Source organism: Psammomys obesus, unplaced genomic scaffold (genome assembly GCF_907164565.1).
Source record: "Psammomys obesus unplaced genomic scaffold, mPsaObe1.curated_primary_1811, whole genome shotgun sequence".
In the NCBI taxonomy this organism is placed as follows: domain Eukaryota; kingdom Metazoa; phylum Chordata; class Mammalia; order Rodentia; family Muridae; genus Psammomys; species Psammomys obesus.
In genome coordinates, this window is record NW_026596134.1 from 27,058,448 (window position 1) to 27,080,659 (window position 22,212).

The window sequence follows — 22,212 nt, forward strand, 5'->3', positions numbered from 1 at the left end:
TGTTTTGTTGCAGCAATAGATATCATAACAAAGACCCATGGGAGAGGCCAGGCATCTTTAAGATGAGCAAGGCTTGGCTCCTTCTCTTTTTTCCTCTATCTATCTATCTATCTATCTATCTATCTCTCTCTCTCTCTCTCTCTCTCCCTCCCTCCGTCCCTCCCTCTCTCCATCCATCCATCCATCCATCCATCCATCCATCCATCCATCCATCCATCTACCTACCTACCTACCTACCTACCTACCTACCTACCTACCTATCTCTTTCTAACATGAGACAGAGTCACGGTATGTGGCTGAGACTGACTTGGGATTCCTGAGCCTCCTGCCACAGTCTCTCGTAGTTGAGATTACAGGCAGGCACCATGGCACCTGGCCCATCCTTGTTAACTGTTCTGCCCCTGGCATCTGTCTGTCTTCTCGACATTCTACTGCAAGCGCCAGGAAGGAGGGAAAAAAATTAAATAGCAATTTAATTTTTCTGTTTCCCTCACTGCATCACCCTGTCCGGCAGGCACAATTCCTCCTCTTTTCCACATGACAGTGGGTGACGGTGCTGCTAATTATCTTTTGCCAGTACATATAAGAAATCCTCCTTTTTCCCAGTCCCTTTAAGATTTCCCAGGCAGTCTCCTCAAGATCTCTGCTTCAAAGTGCTGAATTCAAAGTTTCTACCTGGCACTTTCCTCAGTCCGCACTGCTTTGCAACCCTGTTCAAAGCCACTTTCAAATTTCTTTTTTTTTGTTTTTTTTTGTCACATCACACCGCATTTCTGGTACTGAAGCCTATATCCGTTATAGGCTAATATGGAAGAAATTACCCACAAAACTCGGAACTTGCTCAGCAAGCATTTACTGCCTCATGGAGTTTACCGAGATCTGAAATTGGTCACCTCGTAGGTGGGGGACTGGAGGTTGTGATCAAGCTCCTGGCACTTCCTGTACCACTTGGACCCCACAAAGGGAAGATCTATGACCAGGCTCAATCACATGGTTTCTGGACAACTTCTGCTTTTTTTTTTTTTTAAATTAGCAGATGATCCTCTCTTGGTATATTTCCTAATTGTCTTCCCAACATGGCAGTTAGTTGGCTTTGCACACAGGGGGACGAGCCAAGGGAGGCCGTGCAAAATGAAATCCTCGAGACTTAATAACCCCATCTTAGAAATGATGCTCAGTCATTCCTGGAATCTTCTGTTTATGAAGGGCATGAATGCAAGGAGCTGGGGAGGGAAGGGGCTACCACATTTCCTGTGAGGAGGTCTAACAGAACAGCACATGGCGACCACTTCTTATAACGGAATGTCCGGTTCTGTGATAAATGTGTGGAGCAATCAGCTCTAGATACCCTGGGAGAGAGAGGCACCCAAAAGAGGCTTCACTTAGGGCCTAAGGAACACCGAGTTTCCTCATAAAAGAGCCTCCACCTGTTGGAGAATTACCATTCCTGTCTCCTTAGGTGTACATAACCAACCTGCCTGACAGTCTTTCCAGCCTCAACGCCCTTCCCAACGGCACATACGGAATGATTTAGTGCAATCATCAATATTTTTGGGAGGACACATGACCCTTTAATAGACAAATCAAAACCATAATGGCAGATGATGGAAGCTACCCCCGGAAATGTCCTTTCTGAAAGTGGAACTCCCCTTAAGGGGAAAAAACAAAAACGTAAGATGACGAAAGATGCGATAAAGCGTGGCTGGGAAACAAAGGCAAGGGGTGAGGATCTGCCCTGACTCAGTAAAGCACGCAGCACGCAGCCCTTCAGCCAGAGGGTGATGATTTAAACAGGAAGGGAGGAAGAAAGACCTGCAGAAAGAAATGCTAACTCAAGGACCCTTCACATGCAATAGATGCCAGGCTAGATGGAAAACAGGTCAGGCAAGCACACCGGTATGTTAAAAGCTATTTTCTTTTTCTCTTATAAGGGTAATGCCATTGCATTATAAAAACCTGTACAACGTGAATAAGTATAAGAAAAAAATACAAATACCCCATGACTCCAAGTACCAGAAATAAACGCTGATTAGCTCATAGACTTTCCATTTAGGCTGAGATATGAATGATGGGAGAAGGTAGGGAATAGATAAGGGCATAACTTTAGAAATAGTTCCATGTTTTTTTTTTATGAACAGAAAATTAAAATATAAATTTGATCAATACAGGTAGTTTGTTTTTATGGTTTCTGTTCTATGAAAAAAATATTTGAGATGGAAAATAAAGTTCATCTGGAATTCTTTTACTCAGAGAAAAATATATTTCCCACTATTACCATGTGTTGGCTTTCTTGGAAACACTTTTTGAAAGCAAATATGCTTTTACTGCCCCTGATCTAAAAGTGCATGGGTAAGAATCAGAACTTATCTAGTCAATTCCCTGCCAGCGAGCGTTTATGCTGCTCATTTCCCACAGCCAGCAGCAGAGCTCTGCAGGGCACTGTGTAAACTCAGCTTCACACACTGGCCCATCGTTTCCTCGGGGTGAAGTTGTAGAATTAGATTCACTATGCCAAAGATGCTTACTTTCCTCAGGGCTGAGAGTGTGGCTCGGTGGTAGAGCACTTGCCTAGCATGCACAAGGTCCTGGGTTTAATCCCGGGTGCTGAAAAAGACATTTACTTTCAGGGGATCCCTGTGCCTAATGTTCTGTCATTAGCGTTACACCATTAATGGGTCAGACCAACATATACTCACCTGAAGAGAAGAAAAAATGGTTTCTGCCACTGCCCCCTTCATCATCACTTTGCACTTTGTCTCCCCTCTGAAGACTCATGTTTCTCATTCCTTCCATCCCTATTACAACAGGGATATTGTGGATAATGCCTCTTGGTTCCAGAGGTGCTTGCTGCTTCTGTGCTGATCTGTAAGTGCTCTGCCAACCCACCACCCAGATGTACCACCCAATCAGATTGCTCAGGAGAGAAGACTTAGCAGAGCGTAAGTTCGAACCCACAGGAATTGGAAATGGTTGAGCCAGGTTCAAGTAAGTGTTCCTGAATCTGAACTTCAGACATTTCCTGTACTGTGAGGGATGCCTGCCCCTAACTTGGAAAGGCACACAACTACTATCCAGCTGACAATACTGATAGTTCAAACACCAAAGTGAAAACAGTGGTTCCGCCATACTGAAGACTCCACACTGAGGAAGCGGTTCCCACCTCCCAATCTGAGTTACCTGTTAGAACTGCCCAGTATCAGTGAATTCAGACATAGGAATTTTGTTTTGTTTGGGGTTTGTTTTATTGCTGCTGTTATTTATTCTTGGTGAACCCTTCTCCCACCGTGTGTGTGTGTGTGTGTGTGTGTGTGTGTGTGTGTGTGAGAGAGAGAGAGAGAGAGAGAGAGAGAGAGAGAGAGAGAGAATGAGAGCAAGAGAGAAAGTGAGAGAGAGTTTAGGTATGTGTCACTGAGTAGCTCATGCTGGTCTCTAACTCACTATGTAGTCCAGGCTGGCCCCCAACTTGCAATGCTCCTGCTTTAGCCTCCTAAATACTTGGATTACATGTATGCACCATCATATCCTCTTAGGCTTTTTTTTTTTTTTTTTTTTTTTTTTTTTTTTTTTTTTGGTTGGTTGGTTGGTTTGGTTTAGTTTAGTTTGGTTTGGATTTTTGAGGCTGCAAAGGTGACTCCAAAAGAGGCAGCAGAACTTAAGGAAACACCAAATGTATTTAAACCCCCAGGTCTGAACACTGCTGCCTCGGCCCTTCATCTGCCAATGCTCTCTGCCCATTGGTTCAAAGTTACCTAACCCAAGCATCTATCCCTTCCTGGAGGTAACCTACTACATCCTACAACTGGCTGGCATGGAAACAGACACACACACACACACACACACACACACACACACACACACACACTGTACCATACTTCAGGCCACCCTCTTCTGTTAGAATACTGTAGGCTAGGTGATTTATAAACAGTAGAAGTTAAGTTTGTTCACAGTTCTGAGGGCTGGCAAGGCCAAAACCACAGTAGCAGATCCTGGTGAGGGCCTTCGTGTTGCACTGAACATGGTAGAAGGGCATGCCAGCATGTCAGTCAGAGAGAAGGGGTGGGACTCAAGCCAAGAACTTACTGATTCTACCAGGATCTAATTCCCAGATCCAGAGGTAGCCCTTCCAAGATAGCAGTAATCATTCATTACCATTAAGATTCTATATCTTAAGCCCATCGCATTGACATCTCGGAGGGGACATTCAAACCATAACCTCCCAACTCAATAATCCAGTTCCACTGGGAAGGGTGAGGGTTAATGCCTGGCACATCTGCTCCTGCCAGCACCCTTCCAGCCTGTTCCCCCAGCATCGCGAGTGAGATCCTAATGATGTCCTGCATGCTTGTCTTGTAGGCAGAGTCCTAAGAGACTCCAATGTGTATCACGTACTGTTTTGGCTTCAGTGAGCAATGGCCCCCACACCCTGCCGTATGCTCACATGCGTGATCGCTTGGCCCCTGGTTTGTGGTGCTAACTAGGAAGGCTGCAGGGTCTTGAGGAGCAGCTTCACTGGAGGACATATGTCACTGGAGGACATATGTCACTGGGCTTTGCTTCCCACTCCTGCTACCATACTCATGCTATCTCTGCCATTACGGACTCTAACTCCCATCAACTGTAAGCAAAAGCAAACTTGTTCTTCTAGAATTTGCTCTTGGTCACAGCATTTTAGCTCAGTAAACAAAAACATGACTATGATGTGTCATATGTGGAATTCTCCCAACAAAAGCACACGCTTCTAAAGCAAGAATAGGTGAAGGAAACTATCCATCAGATGTGGTGGACCGATACTGAGGAGGCTGAGGCAGGAGGATCACTGTGAGTTTACAATTAGGCTGGTGTAGGCTTAGATTTTTTTTCAAACATCTACTTTATTTAAGGTTCTTAAATGTCTCTACCTCTCTTCTCACGCCCGGACCTTAGGAAGGAGATTAGTAGGGAAGGGGGCTATAGACCTCTTTTAGTTACTTCCTGCTGATTAGGGTCATTGGGTTCTTTGGGGATATGATACCAGCAGCAGAAGTGTCGAGACTCTCTGCCCAAGTGGCACAAGTCTGCTAATGTGGCTAAGCAGCATGAAAAGTTCTTCGAAAAGCAGCAAAGTGTTGTAAAGCGTAGCCATGCAAAAAGTGTTGTCTCACTGTCCGTGAGCCTCTATTTACCCCTTCTCAGAGTCCGTAGGAGGATGTTTTCCAGCTCCAAAAACCACGCCCCTAGCACAAGGTAGTTTCCAGCTGACAAACAGCACAAGCCTTTTCACCAGGGGCTGTCTTATGGGTGCTGTTTTCCAAGGGGGGGAACATTCCCACATGCCACACTTGGGACCAAGGCAAAAACACACATTCATATGACCCAACTGAGTTTCCAAAGAAACCAGAAACTTCCACTTCAGGCTGAGCTTTGTAGCGAGACCCTGTCTCAAAAGAAGGAAAAAGAAGAAAGGAAGGAAATGGAAGGGAAGGAAAAGACAAAAGAAAAGAAAAGGAAAACATTTCCTCAGAGGTTTAATATAACTTGGGAGTAACAAAGACTATCAAAAAGGTCTTACAGGAGGTTATTATTAGTGAGTACAGAGCTGTTGTTTGCGGTGATGACGAGTTTTGAAAATGGTGGTAATGGTTGAAAAAAAATATTTGGTTTCAATGTCCCCTCCAAGACTTATGCTAAACATAGTTACCAATGTGATGGTCTTAAGTTGTCCAATGCAATGGTCTTAAGATAGAGACTCTTAAAGGCACTAACAGACTAATACTGCTTTCCAGCCAGTGAGTTACTTCTGGTGGGGAATAAGTTCCCAATAGCAGCATGGCTTGAGTCCCTCCCCTTCTCTCTGACTCTCTTGCATGCCCTTCTACCATGTTCAGTGCATCATGAAGGCCCTCACCTGATGCTGGCACTGTGGTTTTGGCCTTGTTGGCCTTCAGAATTATGAGAAAAATCAACTTTTATTGCTAACAAATTAGCCAGCCCACAGTATCCTAATAAGGGATAATGGACTAAACGAATTAATGTCCAAAATTAATGCCAACTATACCAGGCACTAAAAATGTTTAATGGCCCTCTAGCTGCCATCTTGCATCCCTCATGGGTGCTTATTTTCAGTGGCTCTGCCAGAGACACCCTAGGTGTGAACCCTAGTTCCACACATGGCTCCATTTCTTCTCTAACAAGATGAAAGAAACTATTACAAACAAGGAAAAACTCTCCAAACTGCAGGTACGCATGCACATCGGTGGGAAAGGAACTGCTCATAGACAGATGAAAATGGTTCATGGAACAGCCACAGCAGACGATAAGAACCTCAGGCCTCCTTTAAAATGTCGGGTGACAATATCTCTGGTGCCGAACAGGGGGTGTGTTCACAAAGCAAGGAACTGTGCTCCACTTGAACAACTCTAAGGTTCAGGCATTGCTGGCGGCAAACACCTTCCTGCCAAAGGCTATGCTGAAATGAAGCAGCTGACAGGAACGCGAGGTGCCGGCAGTCTGACTAGAGGAGGAATGGCTGAAGCTCTAGCCAAGCAGTCAGTGGACGGAAAACAGCACTTGCCACTGGTGAGAAGGATGGTGATGATGACATTCTAGATCCTGTGGAGACTGCTGATAAGGCTCCTAAGACATAGGCACTGAATTGGGACAACTTCTGAAGGAGATGAAACAGGCAGGAGTTACTGGGCGTGCTATTTCATATCATGCCCTCTCCTTAAACTGCTTTTGTGTTGTGGCTCTGATAAAATCTATGTCTCCAGTATTTTTAAGCCCCAACCCCCTGGATTCTGCAGCTGATGTGTATACACAATTCCTTCTTTGTGATAAATGAAGCTGAAGAAGCTGGGAATAAGGTTTGAGAAAAGGTTAATAAAATTCTCTGCCTAGTAAAAGAAAAATGCTTAATGGTTATAATATATCAAAAATGTTATTATAATGCACCAAAAATGTTGAATTGCATCCTTTGCCTGGGTGAGTTGTATTCTAGTGAATTATATCTCAATAACACTTTTTAAAATCCCTCACTGCAGAATAAAAATGGTGGTTAAAGTGTAGCCTGGGCAGCGCTAATCCACAGAATGATAATATTTAATTCCTCTTTCAGGGATTCTCCTTCACTCATTTTTCTCATTGCCCAAAATACAGGAGTAAGAGTGCTTATTGATTGGTACCCTGTGTGTCTGTGCTCAGCAGGAAGCCAGGGTTTATAAACTGAGTGGTACAGGGAAACGAATAAGCAATTTCTTGGGCCAGCTCCCGGGGTTAAGAATATTTAAAGACTATTTGAGGGCTCAGATATTGGCAGAGTCACTAAGTTCTGTTTCGCAGCAGGGCAAGTGTTCGATCTAACTGAAGTGCAGGCTGGCACATACAGGAAGCACCAGGAAGCAACTATCAGGCTTATTTCTAAATCATGGCGAACAAGCTTAGCTCTAAAACTAAATGCTACCTTCCCTCAGTGTCCACCAAGGAATGAATGTGTCCAGGACCTCCCAGAAAGCAAAATCTTTAGATGTTTAGTCCCTTAGGTAAAAGGGCATAGAATTTGCATATGATCTGAGCGTATCATCCCTTATATACTGAATCATCTCTAGATGTGAAGCTATATCAACTGTATTACTATACTGTACTGTTTGGAGAATGGCAATAAGGCAAAAGGCCTGTGGCTGTTCAATACGGATGTGTGTTTTTTCTAGTATTTTCCATCTGCAACTGGGTAAATAAACAGCTGTTAAGACCTGTGGGCATACAGACATGACATTGGTACTGAAGCCAAAAATGTCTAGATAATGTACCAAAAAAAAAAAAAAAAAAGCCTCCCCAGAAATTCAGAACAGCATACTTCGGGCAGGGCTGGCTGTCAGGGACTTCCGCTTTGCCAAGCCCTCCATGCTCATCATCATTGACCAGCCCTGGAAACCTGGGAGTTCCCACTCTTGGAAAATCTGGCAAGCTTCTTGCCTAAACGTATAGCTTCCCTAATAAAAGACCTTCACTTGATAAAGGCCAAACCTCCACTGAGGGCAATTGTCGTTTGAAGTCTGTGGTTTCTGCTCCTGGGCCCTGGACAGTCAGTGCCCTTCCAGAGCTGGAGATGATGTTGTAACATTGTTTAAACACTGAAGGCTTAGGAAGGAGGAGGACAAACACCAATGTCAAAAATGCTCCCCAAAGTCATGGAAAGTTTTTAATTTGAAGCTAACCACTGTGACCTTTGTACCCCCAGGACCACATTACTCGGGCTAATTCACAAGCCACTCTGAGTCCCAGGTGCTTCACCTATAATACAGATTTTAATGATAGTATTTGGGCCGTGTAGCTTGTGGATTCTTGGAAAGTCAAATGAGATTACTGTGTATCTAAATACTTCAGAACAAAATTTGTGACAAATTCAAGAACATTGTAACACTTCCAATCTCTGAAGGGTTCCAGAGGAAGCTGGTTTTGGCCAGATTGGGTAGGTAGAACACAACTGTTCCAACAGTAGAGTAGTGGGGAGAATTCCAGCAGAGGAAATTAATTCAGGCCACTGCTTTATGGGTCCACTATCCATCTGGGACCAAAGGATAATGTCGTGGACACCAAAACTCGAGGTGGAAGAAGGAAGGAGATAAAACCCGGCCATTGCTTTAACTGGTGAAAGCATCTCCAGTTGAAATTCTACCATTGGCTTTATTGGGTTTTGCCGTTGTCCTTGTGATGTTGTGTGTGTGTGTGAGTCCTTTTTTATTTAACATCTTTGAAAGCACAGGTGTAAAATATTCAGGGTTTTCATTTGAGCGGGAAGATTGGTGGTACATATCTTCTTTTTTTTTTTTTTTTTTACTTTAAATGAGGCCCAGGAGATAACTACATTTTCACAGCTCTGTACAACAAGTCTGTAATGAATTTTAGAAGGAATCTGTGTGGTTTGAATGGTTCTCAACTCCGTAGTTCCGTCTCCCACAAATGGGCCACCTCTACAGTTTCCAAAACAGGCACTTAAAGAGTTTTCTCCACCTGGTGAGGACTCAGCGGGGACTCAGACCTGTTCCACAATTAGCAGGGTCATGGCCACTGAAAGCATTTGCTTGACAGTTTCGCAGTGATGTGTAATCATGTGTGCTGCAGAAGAGACCATAGGCAGAGCCAACAGCAGAGCTGGGTCAAATGCAAATGACTACTCCACCTCACAAAAATGGATTTAAGAATCCAGAGCAAAGGCAAATAATGTCAACTGCACAGCAGCCCACACTTAAAACAACTCTTGGGTATCACCCACAGTAATTATGTGATCTCCAAGGCTAGTGGCCTTTCATGAAAGCACCCGGCCTCTGTGGGGAGGGGGGGGAATGTCTGTGTCACAGAGTCAACTGTGAAACAAAAGGTTTTTGCTTTTAATTACACCTGCATTGAATATATACATTGAATATATAAAAGGTTTTCTTTTCATGGTGTTCGCATCGCTCTGGGCATTATAAAATATCTGAAGATGTTTTCAGGGTACCCGTGATGTTCAAGGATTATTTGCAATGCTGTGCCATGTCTTGTAAGGAACTAGTGTACCCATGGGGGTGCTAGAGTCAGTCTTCTACGGATGGTGGTCCCAGTTCTGGCCTCCTGTGTGTGGCATGCAACTCTGATGACCATTCCTTTACCTCAACGCGCCTTGATTCCTTGATTCCTCCAATGCAGTATCCCAGCCCAGTATATCACTATGTCTCTCACCTCTCTCATCTCTTTCCTGGACTTGATAGTCTAAGTCTCTTGGGTTCTCTTCAGAGCATCTTTTGCTATCCACACTCCCTTGGTGGATCTGAGCTCAGGTGGCTATCTGGCCACTTGTAAGAAAGCCATAGTTCCCAACCACCTCAGTCTTGAGGATTAAATCCACACTTACACCCTTCTGTTCCGTATTTACATTTCTCTTCCACAATAACCCATGACCAAAATGGAACCCACAACCTTCCCACAGAAAATAAGCTCTCTTTCCTAGCTTGTCAAGTTTTATTATCCATCTCTTCTCATCATAAGCCATTCTTCTACTCTGCCTACAGTTTTCAGGTCCCAAGAATGGATGGAGAATCACTCATATGCTCTATTTCCTTCATATTCTCCATCATGCAAAGATTCTGCAGTAAACGCCCAAGTGTGATCTCTTGGAAAAAACACTCTGTGCAACAAAATCAGATGGTTCTTCTTGTCATGTGTATGTCGAAATCCTGTTCAAATGCACTCGGCGTGTCTCCCAATTTAGAGTCCAGATCTTAATCCTCAGTATCTAAAGTTCTTCATAATCCATTCTTATCTCTGCTGACAGCCAAGGTCACAATGCTCAGCCAAATTTAGAGCCCTGGATGTTCTCAACTTGCCTTGAGCTTCTCCCTTCACCTAAAAGGCTCTTTTGCTGACCCCTCACCCATCTCTATCTGCTAAGGTTATATCTTTCTTCAACTGCTAGCTCAAACTACTTCCACAAGGAAACTTATTCCCATTCCTCTTATCAAAAAATGCCAGCCAGTACTGGGGCTAATAACACAGCAGCTAAAGGCACTTACTGCCCTTCTAGAGGACCCGAGTTCAGTTTCCATCTCTCAAGTTTGGGTGTCTCAATCAATAACCACCTGTAACTCCAGCTCCTGGGGATCTGATGCTTTCTTTCAGCCTCCATGGGTACCTGCACACACAGGGCATATACTCATATATATATAAATTAAATAAAAATGTATTTACTTAATATATAAATAAAAACTAAATAAATATATATATAAATAAAATTAAAAATATATGTCTGTACTCTTGCTGGGCACTGTGATTCATATCTGTAATCCCAGTACTTGGGAGTCTCAGGCAAGAGAACTTACATAAATTTGAAGGCAGCCGAAAATACAGACTAATAACCTTGTTTCAAAAAATTTTTTTCTAAAAAGAGCATAAAACAAAACAAAACAAAACAAAAGCCTATGCTCAAAAGCATCTTGCACATACTTGGAGCTTTTGCCATGGTCTGTGACCATGAGGCAATCATTTTATCTTCTCTTTTACATCGCTTACTTTGGAAAAGGAGATGCCAAGTTTTATGGTTTGCTGAAAAGAACATAAGCTTTGAAACCAAAGTAATCGGGCTGTGTTTTTACTGCACTGACCAAATACCCAAGCCTCCTGGTTTTAATTCCCTTATCTGCAAAACGATCCTATAGAAATTCTTGCCAATTAACTACTTTACTTCAAATGAGGCCAAATGAGGCCCACCACTTAATTTTATAAATAAAGCTTTATTGAAAGACAGCTCTGCTCTTTCATTCGTGTCCTGCTCCCTCCCAGTCCTTTTTAACTGTTTTCTGTTCTCTTGGCTCCTCTTCTTCTGCAACCCCTCAGCTTTCCCCTCACCTTCTCCTCAGCCTTCAGCTCTTAGATATCATTTAATTTGCTTACTCATCAATACAGGCAGGAGACGCTGAGCCTGAGTCTCAGAACTTGCATCTTAAAAGCCAGGTGTGGTAGCCCATACTTCTAATTAATCCCAGGACTGGGGATGAAGAGAGGTAGATGCATCCCATGGGACCTTTGGCCAGCCAGCATATCCTACTTGGCTGAGTTCCAGGCCAGTGCTGTCTTAGAAATCAAGTGGATAGTGCCTGAAAGACAAGACCTAAAGTTGACCTCTGACCTCCATACATGTACATATAAATGTACATGTGCACACACATAGGCACATGAATACATACACACACACACAAAAAAAAAAAAAAAAACCCACATTTTTTAAACAGTCACAATCCTTGTCTTACAAAGCACAGTCTTACAGGGACATCACATCAGTAATACCAAAGATGATGACCTCCCAATGATAACCCATGGTCCCAAACCCAACCTGACTGAGGATCCCACTCCTAGAATCCCATAGGCAACACCTGTAACCCACCAACTTCACACACTGTTGGCCACGGGACTCTCCCAAGTACAGAGCTGCCCGCTCCCTGAAGGCAGGCCAGAGTCTTACCTCACCTTTTATTTATTGCTGAGGCCTCAGGACGGATCTGGCGCACAGATGTGCTTAATAAATCCCCACGGAAAATGAAGACCTGTCAGCAAATACGAGCTGAATGCATCAGCACTGCTCAGGGGTGACCTTGGAGGGGAATCGGTGGGTGGGGAGGGGATGGTTACTGGGGACTAGGTCCTGCCATTTTCCTCCCTGTCTCTGCCAGTGCCTCAGGCCACAGCCCCTTGGTGAGAGCCCCACCTTGCTGACTGGATTTCATGTTAAGCAGCCCTTCTTGCCCACGGGATAAATACCTGTGTGCTCATCAGTATCACTAATTAGAGAGACCCCTGGTGACTCTGAAGGCCCCCCCGGGGAGGCCAGTCACCAAGTTGCATCCTTGGTCGCTGGAGCCTAAACAACAGGGAAGGCAGGTAGCATAGGGGACTTTTCAGCCAGAAGAGGCCCAGGAGCCCAGCCAAGCTTTATCCCAGGAGCTTTGCTGCAAATTCCCCACTAGGCCAGGCCCGCATCTGTGTGTGTGTAAACCAGTGCCTCATCCCTTAATGTGTGCAATGCTCTCTAGGGGGTGGGGGTGGGGTGGGGGTGGGGGGGTGGGGGGATGGGAGGAGCAAGGAAAATGGAGCAGTTAAGTAGACAGCTTTTTTTATGAACTAGATACAGTACTCTGGCTAAATGGTGACAATACAAGTGGGCATTTACGGGGCGCCTGCTCAGCATCAGGATCTCATCTCCTGACGCGTGAAATCACCCCTTTCTCTCAGCATCCCTCCGAGGTGAGCGCCACCACTATCTCCATTTATAGACTAGGAACCAGAGACCTGGGGAGACTGAGGAGCCTGCCCGTGGCTGCGCCCCAGCCAATAAGTAATGCTGCAGTATGGAAGCCCAGCAGAACCTTAGCCCACGGCAGGAAGCTCTCCACCTAGTCCTCCAAGGAACAGCCAGCAGCCCCCTCCACCCTGCCGGAGTTCCAGGTTCCTGTGTCCATGCTCCCGAGGATATGACGCCAGAGAGCACCAAGGCCCTGGCCTGTGGAGAGGCAGCCCTTCCCTTGGGCTGGTCACTGCTTGCAGCAACCAGGGCCTGGTGCCAGCTCTTTCTTGCTTTCCAGATCACTGCAGAAATCCAGGAGACGCCGCTGTTTTTAGTTGGGGCTGAGGAAAAAAAACAAAATGGGATCGTGGAGGAACATGGTAAGAACCAGGAAGGCTGTGTTTTGTGTGGAGGTGCCTGGTTTCTGGTTGTCCGAGAGAGCAGCAGACATCTGCAGCACAGGTCCCAGGGAAGGCGCTTGGGTAACCCCTGGTATCAGACATCCCCACCCCAGCCTCCAAATCCACACGGTGTCATCTGAAATGGCCTTCTTGGTGGCCATAAGGAAGGCCAGTTCACCAGGAGCATGTTAGTTCCCTGGGGCTACACACTGAGGGGACTAAACAGTTGAAGTTAGTCTGAGGTTAAGCTGCTGTTGGGACTATGCTTCCCCTACAGGAACAAGGGGTCAGCACCAGGCCTCGGTTCTAGCAGAGCAGATCCTGTGGTAGCATCACTCCAGCCTTCAAGTGGCATTTTCTCTGTACACACCTGAGCCCTTGCTGATGAGGACACCAAGTAGAGTGAGGTAGGGGCCCACCCAATTCCAGTACCTCACACACACACCAGGTAGTAACATCCACAACAATCATGTCTTCAAATACAATCACATTGCGATTGTATTTGGTCCTGGAGTCCGGGTGTCTGTCAGCATATGAATTGGGGGAGCCTGAGAGTAACCCCAGAACTATAACAAGACTAGAAACAGTGCCAGACCCAGAGTCAGTACAGATAGAAGCATGCCATCCTCTGTTTAATCTTGGAAGACTGCTAGATGAGAGGGGACCGTACAAATTCCTACAGGGAGTAAAGAGGAGTTTCGAGCTCACCTTCAAGAGTGTTCTAACGCCCCTGGGGCGGGGGGGGGGGATGATAACTGTGTAAAAACTATCCCACAGATAGGCAGCCCACATATGAAATCCAAACAAATTATCAGAAATCAGAGAGACAGAGATCCTACTTGCCTGTCAAAATCAGGAATGGAGTCTCAGTACTTGACCACAGTGTTGAGGTAGGCCCAGAATTCTGACCAGTGGAGACTGGGCGTGGGGCCAGGCAACTGGGACAGTCTAAAAGCACAGAAGTGGTGAACAACAGAGAGAAAAGAAACAGCACACGCTGCGCTTGGGTTGAGGGGTTTCCCAGAGACCTGCGTGTGTATCTGAGGGAGGTCACAGGAGAGAAGGTGAAACCCTAGTAAAGTTCTGTTCAGTTCACAGAGCCCTTAACTGGCAGCATAAGGAGTTTAGATACAAACTAAGCAACTGAGAGTAGTTCCAAAGGAAAATAAAAATAGTTCTTCTGGACAGAAATAAATAAGGGTGTTTGCTGCGGCCAAGACTCACAACCTTAGTTTTACACCCCAAGCCAACGCAGGTGACAAGAACACACGTCCGCAGTTACCCTCAGACCTCCACACATGCACCCCGGCACATGCATGTCCCCATGCAGAGACACCATTAATAAATAAATAAAATGAAAATACCTTCTCAAATACAGGGCTGGAAAGATGGCTCAGTGGTTAAGAGCGCTCTGGGCTGCTCTCCTAGAGGATCTGGGTTCAGTTCCCAGCACCCACATGGCAGCTCACAACCATGTGCAACTCCAGTTGCATGGGATCAGACGCTCTCTTCCGACCTCCTCAGCCACCAGGCACACACACGGTGTGTAAACATTCAGGCAGGCAAAATGCCCAGACACATAAAATAAGACAGAATTATATATATTTCTATCAGGGTGTCTAAGATGCCTTGCCCTCTGTCTTCAAGAGAAGCCCAAGATACGATATGTTGGGACAATGACCTTTAGGGTTCTTAGAATCCCATCCCTGATCCTTGCTTGCATGTATATGAGTTTTGATATCTTGGTCAGACTCACTGAGGCCCATTGAGCCTGCTGCTGCGGGACATCCTAGTAACTTGAACTCCAGCTTGGACCATCAAGATTGGCCCCTACAATACCCGCAAGTTCGTTCTGCAACAAGCCTGTAGGATTCAGACAGTAGGACAAGGTCCAGCGTCACTGTTTGCAGCTGGAGGGCCCAGATCAAGAGACTTCTTAGTGTCTTAACAGTGTTGTGTATAAAATATGGATGACAGGGATACCTGCAATAGAAGAACACTATGAAGACCAAATTCAATAACATCATGGCTGGGACACAGTAGGTGATCAGTAGATAATACCTTAATTCCACTCATAATTAGTATAAAATTATGGGTTTGCCATCCATTAATTCATCCCGACTTCTCAAAACACACTGAATAATGACTTACGTCTCAAAGCCAATGTCTAAAGAAATATTTTGTCAAGATGTGAGTTGCTCATGGCAGCTAAGATGTGTTGCCATGGCCACAGCAAGGCAGGCATTCCAATTAAAGAACATGAATTCCAGTGATTTAAGAGAGACACAAAAGGACAAGCATCACAACATAATTAAGTTTTCTCTTACAGTTTGGGGATCCTTTCTTTCTTTCTTTCTTTCTTTCTTTCTTTCTTTCTTTCTTTCTTTCTTCCTTTCTTTCCTTTTTTTTCTTTGTCTCCAAGTGTCTAACAAGTTCAGTTAAAACCAAATATTTGGGGCTGGCAGATACTGTAGTTGGTAGAGTCCTTGCCTAGCATGAAGCCCTAGGATATTTCCATGCCACATGGTATGATGCCACACCAAACGCCTGTAATCCCAGAGAAGGGAGTTCAAGGTCATCCATGACTACCTAGCAAGTTGAAGTTCAGGCAAACAACCATAAACTTTCATGTTTGATTTTAGCAATTCTTTGTGTGGGGGTGGAGACACGGGGGCATTTTCATAATAAGCAATGTGAATTTAGCTCACACACCCTTATATGAAAGTTTCCATACAATCAATGGATAAGACAAAATGTTCCTCTTACAGAATGGGGGAGGGGAGCTCTGAATGAGACCTTCCTCCCAGTAGTAAAGATGAAAGAGCATGCGTACCATAAAGGTTCACCTGCATGTGTAATTTTAATGTGATCTTTCAAACGATGAAGTTTATTTGCTATGAAATTAGCAAAGGTTGGAAAGTGTCATTATAGGTAAGGATGGAAGAACACAGCCCTGCTGTACAATATCAGAAAACAAAACAAAACAAAAGACGAGATTTGGCTCTACCTCTCTCAGCCTACCAAGACACAGCAAAGCCTTGTAATACACTTGTTATTCTAAGAATGGATCCTAAGGGGGGGAAAAAAGACGACAAAGGCATAAAGATAAAATGAGTTCTTGTGGACTTGGCTTCCAAAACAAATTTAAATTTTGACTTCCAGCCAACTCAGTTTAGGAAATTACCTACCCATTTCTGATCCTGGTTTCTGCATCTTTAACCTAAATAGAGTGAAACCTACACCTCAGTGTCCTGGGCAGGAACGGAGGAGAGAATAAACCAAATCAACCAGGCAGTTTGTACCAAGCAGAGAGTGAGGCCTCGAGCACAAGTTATCACTCTGCCTGTCTAGGTAACAGTGATAGACTGGTAAAATAGACTATTCTGCCGTTAAAAATGATACCCTAGAGAAGCAGAAGTAAACTCCAGCCCAGCTCATAGGCTAATCTTGGCCAGTCGCCTGTTTTTTATAAAGTTTTATTGGCATGTAGGCACGCCCACTAATTTACATACCATCTGTGGCTGCTCTCTCATTCCTTTCACAAAGTCTAAAATAGCTACTATCTGGACCTTTACAGAAACGTTTCCAGTCTGTGTTCTAGAATACTACTGAAAGCAGTGGAAATGTTTTCAATCTATTAAGTGGCATTCCCAACATGAAGTACAGTCTCTAGTTTCTGTTAAATCACGAATGTACAGAAGTTACTGCGTTCTGAGTGCAACTATACATTTTATGACCTTCTCTGTATGTATCTATAATTACTGAATTTTCTGAAGTATTAAGGATGGACTGGTTATGTAATAAAATTAATTTAAAGAGAGTGTCTAAGAAGGAAAGACCCAACAGACGACACTTTCATGGGAAAGCAAAAGGAAGGGTAGTTTTTCAATTGATGAGAAAAATACAGACTGACATTATCTAAGTTTTTCTCTTCCCCTCTGTCTGTGAGAATAGACAGACAGATAGAGAACACGAAAGACAGAACCGGAAGAATGAAAGCACGTACAGGAATGACGTGTGTGATGGCACACCTGTTCGTAACATGGAGAGTAGCCAAGCAGCCAAGCAGCCAAGCTCAGTAACTCCTGCCAGGTTTAGAGGGGCCAGCCAAACTTCGAACCTCCAAACCACAATATACACCCAATATAGGAAGAAATCATTTGGAAAAAAAAAAAATCACCCGATAAAGGTAACTAAAGATGTCTAAAGAATGGATGACTGATCAACAGCCTGCATTCATTTATGGTCAAGTTGGAGCCAAGCACATACAATAGCCTGGTGTGACAAAATGCAACGTATACACTCATGGACCACATAACAATGATCTATTTGACAGGCCATGTAGACAGCTGTGGTCTCAGATTATGACGCAGCTGAAAATTCCTGTCCACAGATGGGCATAACCATTGTAAAGGTAGCACAAAGACACAAGCCTACTGCTTTGCCAGTCATGAAAGCAGCACACACGCAACTATGCCCAGCTCATGCCGCACCAGGAGAATAAGCGATGCTATACTCAATAGGAAGAATGAGTGAGGTGACAAAATTCACTTCACTGTACCTTGGTATACTCCTACTTAGAAAAATCAGAATCAGGCATGGCAGACCTTACCCACAATCACAGCACTACTGAGGCCAAGGGAAGAAGAAACTGGTGAGTTTGAAGGGAGGAAGAAATTGCTAAGTTTGAGGCCAACTGGGCTATGTACCGTACCACCCAAGCTTTGTATGCACTCTGTGATGTTCACATGAACAACAAAATTGCCCAGCTGTCCATTTTTCAAAATACATGTCACTAAAAGATGCACAAAACTATACAGGAGTGTGGATGAAGTCATATAAACAGAATAGGAATATTCCCATGGGCCAAGGGGTGAAGGGAGACTCTTATCAAGAGGAATCGGGTGGTTTTTCATCAGATGCCATGTGGATGTTGGTCCATCAGTCACTGAGCCCCAGGCATCTGCTTTACCTAGACAGCAGTGGGTAGTGAGTGAGGATTCAGGCATATGCCTTTCAGACAGTGCTGGGCATTCAGGGTTGGGGGTGGGGAGGTTAGCAATTTGTAGATCTCTAAACCTGCCCTCAGAGAAGAGGAAAGAGCAAATGGAAGTGTGTGAGGCCGAGGGCACACTGGGCAGGCCAAGGGCATTATTGCAGAGACTGTGACAAAAATCAAGACAGCACTGGTTAACTGCACCTGAGAATAATCCCGTGCAGTACTAAAGATGGCTTTCAAAGAGCTCAATAAGCAGGTCTGCAGCTGCCAGTGGCTCTAACGAATGGCATGTTCCTATGACCCATAGAACACAAACTCTCCTACACGATGCAGCCGAACAAGTTCTCTGTACATTCCAACCTTCCTCAGTTGGAGCCACATGGCCAGGAGAGCCAGGAATGGGAATCTGCTTTGTTTTGCTTTGCTAATTTATTTGGGAGCTGAGACTCAAGCAGATGTGCTGATTGATGTGGGAGAGCCAGGGTTCTGGGGGACAACACTGAGCTCTGTATAGAAATGGCTGTAAAGGGATGGTCCCTGATTCCAATGGCCTGACATGGGCCTTGCCAGTCACTAACGACCACCACCGAGGAGGCACTTCACTGCCATTATGCAGAGTCCACCGTAAGGTGAGTTTCAGTGGCACACTTCTGTGGTGGCTGGTGGCCTGGCTCTGCTTCACGAAGAAGCCGTGGGAACTAGTCCACTGTGCCACTAAAAAGCTGGATGACTCTAGCTAAGTCTCGTCCTCTCTCTGAGACCTGGGCTGTTTCCCAGGCAGAAGTAGATAACATCTCCCCTTTGTATTCTACATCACTTTCATGGACACAGGACAGTTGTCCCTCAGTACCTAAAAGGGATTTTTTTTCTGGTCCCTATCAAAAAGAAAAATCCTGGAGGCTCAAGTCTGTTATGTAAAACAGGATTATGTTTGTATATAACCTACACACATCCTGCCATATACTTTAAATCATCTCTATATTGCTTCTAATATCCGATACAATGTAAATGCCACACAAAAAGAATTTTCACTATTTTACTGAATTTTTTTGTGCTGAGGTTGGCTGAGCCCGTGGATAAGGAATTACAGATGGGCGGGAGGAGAGGGCAACTCTCTGAAGGGTATGAAGTGCTAGAAGGAACTATCTAACAGACCTCAGGATTGTCACCAGACAGTGGAACACACAGACTAGAGCGTCTTGCTTACGAGGTGTTGACACCCTGCTATGTCTGAAAAAAGAACAGGGGTGAGCCACTCCCCAGATGGCTGTCTTCTTCCATCCCGGTCTCAAGCTCACAGCCTGGTGTTAGAAGACAGACTGAGCGCCAGTCCTACTTCCAACACACAGAGCAGCCTGGGCTATGTTTATCTACCAGCAGCCCCTTTCCCCACACTCAGACCTACGTGTGACAGCGCTCTGAGCCGTGGGCAATTCCTGTGCCTGAAATCCTGGCCCAATGCCTGGTACAATGTGGATCCCGATGAAATGAGAGCCACTCGGACACTGCCATTGAGCAGAAGCAGCTGTCCAGCAGTGGCATGTCTTCCTGGGATATTTCAGAACACACGGCCCAACGCTTCAAGCGACTCAGTATGCTCTTTTTGTATTTGGAAAGAAGGAGAAAAAGCAAAACAAAAACCAAACCAGAAAGGTCCTCAATAATGCACGAGGGTAAATAACACGGCCTGGCAGGAAGGGACGCACCACTGCAGGAGGTTGACTGGGACATCATTTATGTACATGAACACCGGGGCAGGCTCTAAACACTCTTGCACACTTGCTTCCCAGCTGAACAGGATCTGTGAGATGACCAGCTAGCATGGCAGGGCAGGGCAGGGCAGGGCAGGGGCCAATAACCTGTGAAAAGATGGTCCCAACAAGGATATCTATAGATGCTTTTCCATGCCCTTCCAAGTCCCCTGCCACGTCTCTACAGAAAGCCAGTTAGTAAATATTTTAGGTTTTGTTGATCGTTTGGATCACCTCTGTTACAACCACTCCACATCTCGGGGGAAGCTCCAGAAAGCTATAGATAAGTCACAAACAAATGGTGTGACTGGGTTTCAATAAAACTCAAAATATGAACACTGACGCTTCATTTTTTTCATATAGCATAAAAAGTTGCTTCTGTTTGGATCCCCAAATCCCCATCACTTCAAGATGTAAACACCAATCTGAATTTGAGGGATACGAAACAAGTATGGGATACAAACCCATCCTCCAACCAATCTAAGCTTGAGGAATCTAAAACCAGCCTGCGGACAACGGTCCTAAAGTCATTTCTTCCACTACTGACCTCTCCTTAGCCACGCGGTGAAGTCTGATATTAATAACTCACTTAAGGAGGCAAGAGTTTACCTCCCACTCACTGGGTAACAAGTGTTATCATCTGTTTTCTTGGATAGGTTTGTGAGTGAGCTCAACTCAAGGTCATACTCGCCCTTGGAAGTTCCATTATAACTTTTGCACCCTTCAGTGGTTAAGGGTGGAGTGGGCGGAATCACCTTATAGGTAATAAGCGGATGTGTACACGCCTCTCAAGCTAAGACAAGTGTGCGCTGCGTGACTGTCTGCAAGTCAAGCACTGTTTGCAAAAATGTGACATCTACTGTAGGGTTCAGTAATGTAGCTCGGTTGTCAGGCTGCTTGCCTAGCATGCACAAAACCCTGGGTTCATTTCTGAGCACCACAGATACTGGGTGCAGGGTCACTTGACTGTAACCCCACACTTGGGAGGTAGAAGCAGGAAGATCAGAAGTTCAGGGTCCATCTTTGGCTACATATGGAATTCAAAGCCAATCTAGGTTATAAGACCCTATCTCAAAAAAAAAAAAAAACAAAAAACAAAAAACAAAAAAAACATATTTTTATGTCTTGATGTTCTGAGGAAGTCATACTGGATAAGGATTAGTAAGCGGGGTTTTCCCTTATTCATCGTGACTATGTCATCAGCATAATTACATCTCCATGATGTGGTCATATCTGTGCTCTGAGAAAAACCAGCTACTCACTGGGCTCCAGTGAGTACGAGTGAGGTCTTCAAGATCCCTCTTATCTTCACTACCTTGTCTGAAACTACTAGTTCTCTGCCCTCTTATGGTTCTCAGCTAAAAACAAATAGAAAACACATCTGTTTGGTCTGCTCTGTGTCCACCATGACAGTCACGGAAGGGAACCTCCACTATCAGCATTCCCTGCCATAGCTATAAAACAAGAAGGGAAAATTCCAAAGCAACTGTCATTGTCTCTACAGAGACAGACAGAGCAGCAAAGCAGATAGCCCTCCAAAGATACCCATGCTCATCCAGGCTCTTGCATCCATATGACTTTCAAGCTGTGGATGAATATGTTGCTCTACAGGCAAACGGGCTTTATAGGCGTGACTGGATTAAGGGCTTTGAGGTGGAGAAGAGTTATCCTGGGCTTACTGGGTGCACTTCCTTGTTATGACAGGGGCTCTAGATGAGAAACGCAGAAACATGAGAGGCAGGGAGGTTTGGTGGTGCATGGATGGATGGAGTGATATGAGGCTCTGTGCTGGAGAGGCATGGAAAAGGGAGTTGGATTTTTCACCCTAGAGCATCAAGAGAATGCCTAAATCCCTTCAGACCTCCGACCCCGCCGGACTATGAAGGAATATGTTTGTTTTGTTTTAAGCCACTGGATCGGAGGTAATTTGTTACAGCAGCCAGCAGACGCTGGTATATAATGTGGCTGCCGAAAAATGTTAGGGATGAGGAGGAAGCCTGGTTTCTAAGTCAATGACTGGATCTTCTTACACCCAACCTTGAGGACAGGGACCATCTCCTCCTCTGTCACACAAGGTCCCTAAACTCCAAGACGACCGAGCATGGAAATAAAGCATGGAAATAAAACGAGGCATAAAATGGAAAGTTGAAAGGGTGAGTGGGCAGCCAGAGAACACTGTAGTCATACACAAAAAGCCTTACCCAAGAGGACTGCAAGGGACGAGATAGAAATGGAATGTATCTTTATTTATAGCAAAGCCTGCCTCCCCTC

At 44.9% G+C, this 22,212-nt stretch overlaps 1 protein-coding gene and 1 pseudogene across 3 annotated transcripts in view; one reads left to right on the forward strand and one right to left on the reverse strand.

Annotated features, from left to right (window-relative positions):
• Positions 1-22,212, reverse strand: part of Rgs6 (regulator of G protein signaling 6) — a 420,077-nt gene that overhangs the window by 383,520 nt on the left and 14,345 nt on the right. The window lies entirely within an intron of this gene.
• On the forward strand, positions 6,172-6,623 carry LOC129666052 (transcription factor BTF3-like; annotated as a pseudogene).